The sequence below is a fragment of the Quercus lobata genome, chromosome 9 (genome assembly GCF_001633185.2).
Source record: "Quercus lobata isolate SW786 chromosome 9, ValleyOak3.0 Primary Assembly, whole genome shotgun sequence".
Taxonomy (NCBI): Eukaryota; Viridiplantae; Streptophyta; class Magnoliopsida; order Fagales; family Fagaceae; genus Quercus; species Quercus lobata.
In genome coordinates this window covers 6,531,673-6,542,850 of record NC_044912.1, presented here as the reverse complement: position 1 = coordinate 6,542,850, position 11,178 = coordinate 6,531,673, and the positions used below count along the sequence as shown (strand labels likewise).

The 11,178-nt window shown below is 31.6% G+C and overlaps 1 long non-coding RNA gene across 1 annotated transcript; it reads right to left on the bottom strand.

Moving 5' to 3' along the window:
* Positions 1 to 6,691: 6,691 nt before the first annotated feature.
* LOC115960560 lies at positions 6,692 to 8,650 on the bottom strand. The gene is made up of 3 exons (XR_004085202.1): positions 8,397 to 8,650; positions 8,225 to 8,292; positions 6,692 to 7,075 (listed from the first exon to the last, which is right to left on the bottom strand). It is a non-coding gene; the product is annotated as an uncharacterized LOC115960560 (long non-coding RNA).
* Between the last annotated feature and the right edge of the window lie 2,528 nt (positions 8,651 to 11,178).

Here is an 11,178-nt window from a genome sequence, read left to right as displayed (position 1 = left end):
CAAAGAGCTTTACCATTTTTTAAAAAGTTGTATAATTCAAAACTCGGTTAATCCTACAAAAAAAAAAATATGACAGATGAAATACTAAGTAACAAATTCTTAAAATGGTAAAGTCTCTTTTTATCGAATAAGATATTTGGGATTCAAACCCTGCCTATACCAAAAACCAATGAGTGTCTTAGTCTGTGAGAAAAGCAATCATCATAAAATAGACGTAATATATCGAAATTTTATCTTATCTAAAAGCAAGTAACAAATTCTTGGTAATCTAGTTATACCAGAAAAACATCTGATAGCAATGCACCACCCATTAGGGCCCTTTCCTCTGGCTCCTTAAGGAACAACTTATCCTCCATGTAGTTTTGAATGTCCCTGATTGTTGCACTTAACTTTAGATCTTCACGAGCTGGATCTCCACTGCTTTCAATTCTTGTAGAAAGTTGTTCCAGATGTAGCTTAGTACTTTGATGAACCGAGTTTTATATTTTCTGAAGAGAGCAAACCCTGCCATCTGTAAAAACATAATTTTAAAAATAATAATAATTAATTAATTAATTTAAAAAATAATAATAATAATTTAAAAAAAAAAAAAAAAAACTTCAAAAGGGCTTTCAAATATTGTTTTGCAAATGGCATCACGTTTCTGTATCAACTTTCTTTCAGGAAGGCACTCAGTGCAACCGTTGTATCTCTATTGACAGGCAGAGTATTTAAGAACCTTGCCATCCATGCCCAACCTTCTTTAAGGCCATTTGTGTTCTGGAAACCCTGTACTTCTGTCTGCCAAAACAATCATTCTTGGTAAGCTTCTTTTGCTTTCAGAGATGAAGGGAGGGATAAAGGAAAGGTGTGACAATAGCACCATGTCAAGAGAGCTGGGGTTTTGTAAATTGCACATTGCTAAAAATAAAGCATTTCAACACCTCAAAAGTCAAAAGCATAAGATCATATTATCAACCAAAAAAAAATCTTTTGAACTCTTTCCAGATACCAAATAAAATCCCACATTTTCCAACTTTAAGCATGTTAACATGCACATTCCAAAACTTTCTGTCTGTTTCTGCCATTCTATGAACAATCCAACCAAAAACTGAATCTAGGTAGAACACAAGAGCATGCCTTTGGCCAGATTTATGAAATTACCTTCTTTGCAAATGCTGCCATGCCGACAGATTGAGGGCAATGAGGATCATGGAAAATCTTAACAATTTCACATGCCTTTTCACTCCAATTGGTAAATCAATACAAACAAGATCCAAAAGTATTAGTTACTTCTGTGGTGAAGAATTATAACCAAAACGAATGCCATGAATAAAACAAGAATTTGAGTTCTTTAACAATGAGGCTTTATTAGCATTAGAAGGGAATGATTGTTGTGTACAGCTCCTCAAGAATAGGGAAAACCCTCCTCTATCTAAAGAGGCTGAAGCAGCAACTACAAGTCTACAACATTCACAAATGAATGAAAGATCATAAATCAGCCAGTTTGATCAGTAACAATCACTTTTTTAGTTCAAAGTCTTGAATAATACAGTAATTTATAATAATAAATAAATAAACCCTTAAGGCAGTCCAGGGCAAAAGGGCTGGCACTTAATTTACTGGTCTGACCAGCTGTAAAGGCAAGTTCCACGTTCAAATAAAATTATAATAAATTCCTATTAATAACTACCATAATTATTAAATAATATATATAATTTTTAATTTGATATAAAAGGTCATCATAATTCATTTCCTTTTTCGTTTTAATTCCTTAAATATTTGTATTAAGTATAAATAACATTACATATGATGCTAACTACCGTAACATTTGCTGGTAACCTATTTCACATTCTTTTTTGTTTTATTTATTTATTTTGGTTGGTTTCCTTTTTCATTTAAATTCTTTTTGTATTCACATTTGATAGTATTTTTTTTTTTTTTTTGAGAAGTCATTTGATAGTAATATAATTGTGGATAATTCCAACATGAAACTTGATGGTATTGTCCTTGTCTGCTCACTGGACCAATGGATGGCGTCAGAGTCAAAAATAGCATCAGATAACACTTTGGAATTGCCTTAAAAAGCTACTTACTTTTTTTTCTTCTTCTTTAATGGGAAAAAAACTACCAACTTGAACTTGTGACATTTTACTGATTTACCAAATTTACTGCTAATGAAGCAGCCAGAGAGTCACCTGTCAAGGCACTCGAAGGGAGTAGATTACTTTTTTTTTTTTTTTTTTTTTAACAAACACACACATATAAGGGAGAGGGAAAGAGGTTCTAACACAAAGACACACCACAACTCTATTTAAAAATCATGGTAATTTTTAAGGGAGGGTGAGGCAAGTTAATGAATACTTGACTGTGCAAAAAATATAGTATTGTTTGGTTGGATAGCGACATTAAAGTTGATGAATTCCAAGCTTTGGAGGTGTTCACTGAAACTATTGTTGATTGAATTGGTCCTTTCCTTCAAATTTGGTAAAATATTTGCATGCATATATATATATATATATATATTTGCGAAGTAGGGCTGTCATTAAACTAAACTATTTATGAACAACTTAGGCTTAATTTGAGAAAAAACTTGTTTATATTTATTTATTTAGCGAATGAGTCAACCTTAAGTCTAAGCTTAAGCTCAATTATTAAATAAGTCGAGCTCAAACATTATAACATGCTCATGAACAAACTCATGAGTATAAGACTCAATTGAACTTTAAAGTATATGTAATATTATATATTAATTTATATGAATACATGTTTGAAATATGCTCATATAGGGTTGAGATTTGGTTGGGGAAGTCTATAAATAAGCTCATATTTATAATTTTTAATAATACGAGGTTAATAAACCTAATTTTTATAAGATTTTAAACAAAAATTTTTTTATCTAATATATTCAAACCATAAAATTTCAACTATAATTTAGTTATTAAGTATTAGCATTTACTTGTAAAGGAAAAAATAATTAATTGTAGTATTTACTATATATGGGAAAAGAAAAGAAAAAAATCAAATAGTTTGTAAATAAGTTCAAACTTGTGTTAACAAAAAAATGAACCAAATTTAACCAATCTTGAACTTTTAGTACTCAATTTATCTCATTTATAGGTTTATTGCAAAGAGATTGAAGCAAACAAAAGGAGTCCGGGAGGGAGGGGGGGGCGGGAGTTATTTTATAATGAAATATTTATTTAGATTTTAGACTTTAGACATGCCTGTAATCAACCATCATTAAAATATTGGATAAACGACAAGTCGTTGAGCATAGTAAAGAATCCAATGTGTTGTAACTTGTATATTATTGAGTGCTTCACTACTTGCTTAACCAAAGCGAATTTGATCATAGCGTGAAGTCAATACTGTGAGAATTGGAGGAAGAGAAATAGCTCGCAATCAATCAATCAGTCACCACTAGCATATCCAATCGGACGGTCCAAGTAATTTCAATTTGAATCCATAACTTAGGTAGGTGTTTTACTCTTCTCAAAAAAAAAAAAAAGGTAGGTGTTTTACCATTTTTCTTTATTCAGATATTTTAAAACCCTTATTCTTCAATGATATCCATTTCCATCGCTATTTGATTCAAAGTGGGGTTTCGAATTTTCAACAATGTTTTGATTGAAGTCTCTTTGCTTAGCTGCTTTCACATTCAAAACAATTGTTCATTGGTATATATGTGTAAATTTTTGTGTAGGTAAAACTTAGTATAGTTTTTTTGGTGTCACATCTTAGATTCTCAAATTAAAGTTAATCATGTATTTGTATTGACTAATAAAGTATATGGTTGAAACTTAATTGACTTTGGGAAAAATAGCTTTAGTTTTGCTGCATTAATCAATACAACAATGTGGTTGAATTTAATTGGAAAATCGAAGTTACAGCACCAAAGGAATTATGTACTTTTTGAAGGGGACACAAATTATTTTTCTCTAGCCCTTGGAAGATTCATAATCTCATTAGATAATAGCAATATTCTTTCTTCAATTGGACACTCCCAAACAATCAAATTGTTTAGCCCACAACTTGGCAATTCATAATAACCTTGGCAATTTATTATTAGAATTGCATTTGTGCTATATGTTGACATATTAGGAGAGAGAGAGAGAGAGAGAGAGAAAGCAAATACTAAGAATAAGAAAGTTTATAACTTATTAAACTATAAAATAGTAGAGTAGGTGCCGGGCATTGCTGAGTTGAAACAAATAAAATGCTTAGTTCTTAGGGATCCAACATTCTTAGTGCCAAATGGGTGGGGGAGGAGAGCGATACGTATTGGGCCCAGATGGAGGAACATGGATATTTCCGGGCAGCATCTCAAAATTGATCCTTCCAAGTGGATCATGGCCACGGCTAGGCCCAGATGGAGGAACAGGGACACTTCTTGGCAGCATCCCAAATCTCAGCCTTTGAAAATGAACCCTTTTTCCATTCTCAACATGCACCGAGTTGGTTTCTTGATCCGTTGAAAGCATTCTACCCTCAGTAGGAAATGCGAGGACAATCACAAAGGTCACCCATAACAATTTTTGAGTGGTTACCACCATCTTGTTCAATGCGCACGGTTCTATCTCTTAGGCTAGTACTTTTGAAAACACTTGAATATGAGAGTATTTTGGGAAATTAATAACTTAGTATTCACAACTTTGAAGGCTTTTAAACAATAAGTATATATATATAGATGACAAATGAGAAGTTATTTTTTATTTTTTATTTTATAAATTATCTTTTAAAAGTTTGTAATTAGTAAATTTTGAAAAGTTCAATGCGCTAAAAATTTGAAAGTTAGTGTTTTAAGTTTTGCTTAAAAAAAGAGAAAACCTTAAAATTAGATAATCTAGAAAAATGATAAGTTTGTAACTGTTTAATTTTAGGGTAGTTTCACAAAATTTTGGTGGTGTAAAAAAAGAAAAAGAAGACTTATGGACTAAGACTGCTACATTTGAGGGTGAATAGAACGTGAAAGAACTTGGTTTTTTGACCTTTTCAATTTGAAAAAGGAGAAGAGATACCAATGTACGTAGTGGGAACTGGAAAGTGAGAAGAGATGAGGTTTATATTTGGGGGTTGGCTCTTATAAAAGAATAGTTTACCAAATTTGAAGGAAAGGACCAATTCAATCAACACTAGTCACTAGTTTCTCTGAACATCTCCAAAGCCTTGGAATTCATCAAATTTGATGTCTTTAATCATTATCCAACCAAACAATGCTATTTTGCTAGCACATTCAACTATTCAAGTATTCTACCCCATTTTGTTCAATTCCATCCAATTAGGTCTATTTTAGTCCAATTTGTTCCACTTGGTTTAATTTGGTCAATTTTGGTCCTCCTTTAGTCCATTTTAGACTAATTGGGCCTCAAATTAATTCTTTTGGGGACAAAATTCAAAATTTAGTTACAAAATTGGTTGTAACCTTGGACCTTTATAAACAAGTAAAGCAAAAACTAGGTCCTTCATATCAGTGACATGCTGCAATTCGCTGGGGTGAAGTGAAAACATTGATGCCATTATAATACTCATCATGATAAAAAAATTTAGATAAAGTAATACAGATAATAAAGACAAACCAAAAAAAAATTCATTGATAATGAAAAGTTTCGCTAGAATGCAGCAATAATCAATTCTATCTCACCTGACAACTTTCGTTGACCTATGTATTTGATTTATCGACCTTTTAATAAGCTTTTCATAGTTGCTCAAATCCTAACAAAAAATAAGACCACATCACCTATCGATATAAAGGAAGCAAGTGAAGTCACATAGCCTATAACTTAGACTTCAATAAAATAACAGACACAATATCAGAATTCTAATCTACAATAGCAGTATCTAGGTGAGTAATAAGTAATAACGTTAGCCTTTTCAATATAGAAGGCCCAAATAAAATTTAGGAAAATATATATACTAATTCCAGTTTTTCAAAACTTAACCCCTGTAGTGTCAGCAATACCTTATTGTAAGTCAACCTCAAAGCCTGGTTTCTTTCATCTACCTCTTTAAATTTGTATAGTCTTGCCTGTTCAAAATTTAGAGCACTTTCTGCAGCCCAAAGAACTTTATCTATCATCACGTTGCCAATTTATGAGGGAAAAATATTAAATGAGACAAGTCACTAAACAACAAACACAAAGCATGTTATAATCAAATCCACTTCATTAAAATTTCTTAACTTCCACCTCCTTTAAAAACCAAAACAATCTCAAACTTCCAACTATTTCTCCAAAAAATTTACTAACTTTATAAACATAGACAATGAAAAATAAGGACACAAAATTTTGACCCTCAATTTTGAATACATTTTTTCCACCTTAAACAGCAATTCACTTAAGTTGTCCACCCCAAATCCAAAACTTAACTTTCAATGAGATACAAAAAGTAACATTCTGAGTCAATACAAGCACCAAACAAGTTTCAATTTTTTTTTTTCTTTCTTTTAAGCAAAAGCCCTAAAATTTGATTTGATGCTCGAAACCCAAAATACTATAATAGCCGAGAACAGTAAACCACCAATCCTAAAACTTTCTAATCAAACAAAAAAAACCCAACACCACACTTCAAAGAAATAAATAAAGAACAAAAGAAAAAGGGGAGGGGCTTACAATTTGCAGATATAGTGCAGATAAGTCACAAGTTTTTTTATACAATAATAAGTCAGTATCACAGACTGTTTGTAACAAGAGAAGGTAATAAACATAAAAAAACCACCAAATAATACGGTCATTAACATACATATTCAAATATAATAACATAATTGTTCCTTAGCACAATACAATGTGCCCCCACTAAACCATACAAAGCAACTGAACAAACTCCCCTAGGATGACCTAGTCAGATACTTGATCCAGCCCAGTCGTCTATCCGGAGTGAAGGCCATGAAAGCTTCCCTCCATTCAGCCGTTACTAATTTTTCAGTGGCCTTGAACAGGGTTTTATCATCAAGATCATCAGACATAGAGATCAAAATTTTTGTGACCCTTGTTATTGAGTGATCAGGAACGTCGTTGGAGGAGGATGATGCAAAGATTGAGGAGGACGAAGCGAGCTCCATATGTAATGCCAGACATGGGGAGAAGAATTTGCCTCACTGCAAGTGGAAAAAAAAAACAATCTATAAAGATTTCTCTTTGAAGCTCAAAATCAAAATATGAATATGTGTCACTGAATATTTTCTATGACTAACAATGGATAAATGATTTACTTAGCAAACAGTTTCTTAAACAAAATCAAGATATTGAGACCCAAAACTTCATTTCTTTAATTTTTCAAATTCTTAGCACAAATTCGATAGATAAAAAAGAAAAGGAGAAATTCTCAGCAGCCAAAGTGAAGCTCAGAACCAAATCAAAAGAATTTAAAAAAAAAAAAATTCCAAGCTCGAGTTCAAATAGAAGATCATAAGCAAACGTTGAAAATATGAGATTTCACAGAGAAGAGAGGAATGTAATCGCCTTCCTTGAAGTCTCAGTTCTCAAAATTTGAATTGCAAATACCAAAACTGGCAAAGCAATCAGTATCAAAATCTCAGTGATCAAGGGTGTTTTAATGTTATAGGTGGGGGGGTTAAGAAAATTTAAATAAGGAAATGTTTTTATAATCGAATTATTTAAATAACTAACAAATATCAGCTTAGTTATAAAACTCTCCACTAAAAAAACTAAATAGATAAAAAATTGACTTCAGGTTTATTAAAACCTTTAACCTTACAAATGTTTCCTTTCAAAAAAATTTGACCAAAGGTCCATATTAAATTTCTTTGTTGGTTAATCTTAACGGCTCGGTGAGATTCGTTCGGTTATATGGGCTGGACTTTTAAAAATTACTATTCTAAGTTTTGGGCCTTTAAAAAATAGCATTTTGAGCCCATTTTTACTTCTTTTGAACTGAGCCTTTCTTTATCAAGTTTCAACCACAAGAACACAAAATCTCAACCTGTCACAAGACTCACAACATTCCAAATCAAATACACAATTATAGAGTATAGTCTCAACTATAATATGACTTAACTCTCAACCTATCAAATTAAACCTGTGTTTATTAAACACATTAACACATATTAATAAATCTAAACCTGTCACAACATTCCAAATCAAACACACAATTATAAAGTATCAAGTCTCAACCATAACAAGAGAAAATAACCCTTAAAACAAAATCAAACAGCATAGAAAAAAAAAAAAGAAATCAAACATTAGTGAACTCAAAAAAAAATATTATAAATAGTATGAGAAAATACCCAGGAACTCTTTAAGCCTTTGAGATTTAGTCCTTTACTAGGCTGAAACTGAATCTCTTAAATTACCCCTGAAATTACAAGAAAATAACCCCAAAAAAACAAAAATTAGAATCAACAAGAAACATTCAGTGAACTCAAAATAAAACCAAAAAAAATTAGGGGTTAGGGTTACCAAAGACAACTACATAGTGGCAGAGCCACGGTGGAGAACGGAGATGAGAAGGAGACTAACTGAGGGCAAAAGATTAGAGAAAAATGGTTAGGTGGGAGCCTGAGAATCTGAGATTGAGAGGTAAACTTTAATATTTGTTTGGCGGGATTAGGGTTTGGAAGAAAATGAAGGTGAGTATGTGATTGAGCTAAGTGACTGAGTGAGTTGAGTATGAGAGCAAAAGTCTAATAAAGAGAATTAGAGACAAGTTAGATAAATCAGTCTCAGGGTACCGGGTACGTGTATGGCTGAGAGTAAATAAGAAAAAAAAAATGGCATTGTTTTTCTTTTTTTAAATGCTAGACAATTTAGATAAGACAACTATTTAGACTTTAGATAAGACAACTAGGTAGATCAACGAACAGGCCTTGGCAGCCTTCCATCAAAGCAGCATCAAATGAGATCCTCCAAACGAGAAACTAGGGGTTTATCAAAAAAAAAAAAAAAAAACGAGAAACTAGGGTCAAAATATTAGTAGAAGGAAAACCAATACAAACGTAGATTTGTCGAAGGCAACCTTATTGGTAAACATGACAATACGGGTTAGAATTTTTTGATTTAATCTAGAAAATATTTGTTCTGAATTTAATTTTTTTAACCCGAAATAAAAATAGATTGATCAGTGATTCAACCCAATTTTTTATAGGTCAATCCGACCCAACTCGATCCGGATAACCCAAGACCCACTCCGTTAAAAATATTCACTAAAAAATATATTTTAATTACATATACTGATACTGGTGCATGAAGCACAATATATCAAAACAAATAATTAATATATTATGAAAAATAACTATTTAATTCATCAAAATACCACCAAGCAAAAAGAAAAAGAAAAAATTCACCCAAAGTACCAACAAGAGCTAGCTAGCCTAGCTTCTGTCACTGTGCTTGCCTGCCAATTGCCTACAACACGTTACACACAACACAAGGGACAAGAGCCGTCACTCATCAGTCAACTGAGTCAAGACTCAAGACAACGGACAAGCCCTTAGACGTATAGTGGTAAACAATCCTTTTTCTTTTCTCACTTTTCTATCTTTACTTTCCTTCCACACTTTCTTCTATCTTCCAAGTTTTCCTCTCTACCAAAAATGCACAATCAATCTCAATCTACATACTGAGAATCAGAGATAGGTACAGTATTGATGCAGATTATCGAAAAAGGTTACAATATTTATGCATTACAATATCATATTGATACTTTGATAGATCTAGAAATTAGTGTCTTTTTTTTAATCTAACACTTATTTAGTATATTTTTATTTAAGTTGAAGGTGCTAAATTGGTAAAGGGATTAATTAGAGCCTAAGGGTATAAACTATTCTCGAAATTAATATTTGTGAGGTTGCATTGGTTTCGTTACTCAAGACAACCATTAAAAAAGAAAAAAAAAAAATTCTCATTTAGGATTCAGCTGAATGTTGTTCTATGTTTTTTAATAATAATGATTGTAATATTGTATGGTATTATTTTTCATTACAATTTTTTTTAATGATTAGGAATTTGATCATTATGAAAGTGGTCATAGTACCAAAACAAAAAAAAATCTCAGTTGAACTTGTATTTAGAAGAGCCTAGACTTAACAAAAAAACAAAATTCAAAGTTAGAAGTTCTCTCTCGGTGGAAAGAGCATTACAATCAGTTTTCAGTGCTCTCTTTAATAGCACGGGATCTCATGAGCATTCTGATAACCACTGTTGCTTCTGAATCAAGTTTTTGCATTGGAAAAAAAATTCTTACTTCATATCAATCACGTCTTTTACCTAGACATGACAATACGGGTCAGAATTTTCTAACCCAACCCCAAAAATACCTGACTTAAACTTGATTTTTTTTTATTCGAAGCAAAAACAAGTTAACCCATAATCCAACCCGATATTTTTTGGGTCTGCTCGACCCAATCCGAATAACCCATGACCCAGCGTGTTAAAAAAAATTCACTAAATTTTTTTTTAATTACACCATGGTACTGCATAGATCATAAAGTACCAAATCGGATTCACATCAGATGCAATACCTAGGATATTGCACCTGGTGCAATACCTCCACTTCCCTCACAATTTTTTTAACTTTTTAACTTTAACTTTTTTACTCTTTTTAAATATATTTTATTTAATAACTGAGATTGAAAGTTATTTTTTCAATCTTTCAATCTCAGCCATTGATTAGGTATTGCAACTATGTGAATCCTACCAAATCTAATAATAATATACTCAAATGTCTATCACGACCATCAGTACTGCTGTGCTTGACAGTAGACAAGACAAGTCACCACAAGGGTCAAGGGCCAACCGGCCAAGGCTGTCACAACGATTAAATAAATAAAAAATCATTCAAATGCTTGCTAGCTGTAGACCATCACTCGGCCAAAGCACAAAATGCACAAACACAATACAATTATACAAACAAACCCTTCTTTTTTTTTTTTTTGAGAAGGAAACAAACCTCAAAAGTGAAACCTGAAAGTTGAGTTTCTCACTAATTTTTAATTAATTAAACACCTGTTTCTTCTTAATCAAGTTTTAGTACTGGGAATTTTTTTTTTACTCCGTATCAATAATGTCTTTATTTAAGAATGTAGAAGCTACGTTATATATTAAAAGTTAACTACATGAATTTGAAGATAATTTAATTTTTTTATAATCATAATTATACAATTTTAATTTTTTATTGATTTACTTTTTTGGTATATTAAGTTATATTAAAATATTGTATATTAAAATATTGTGTTCAATTTAA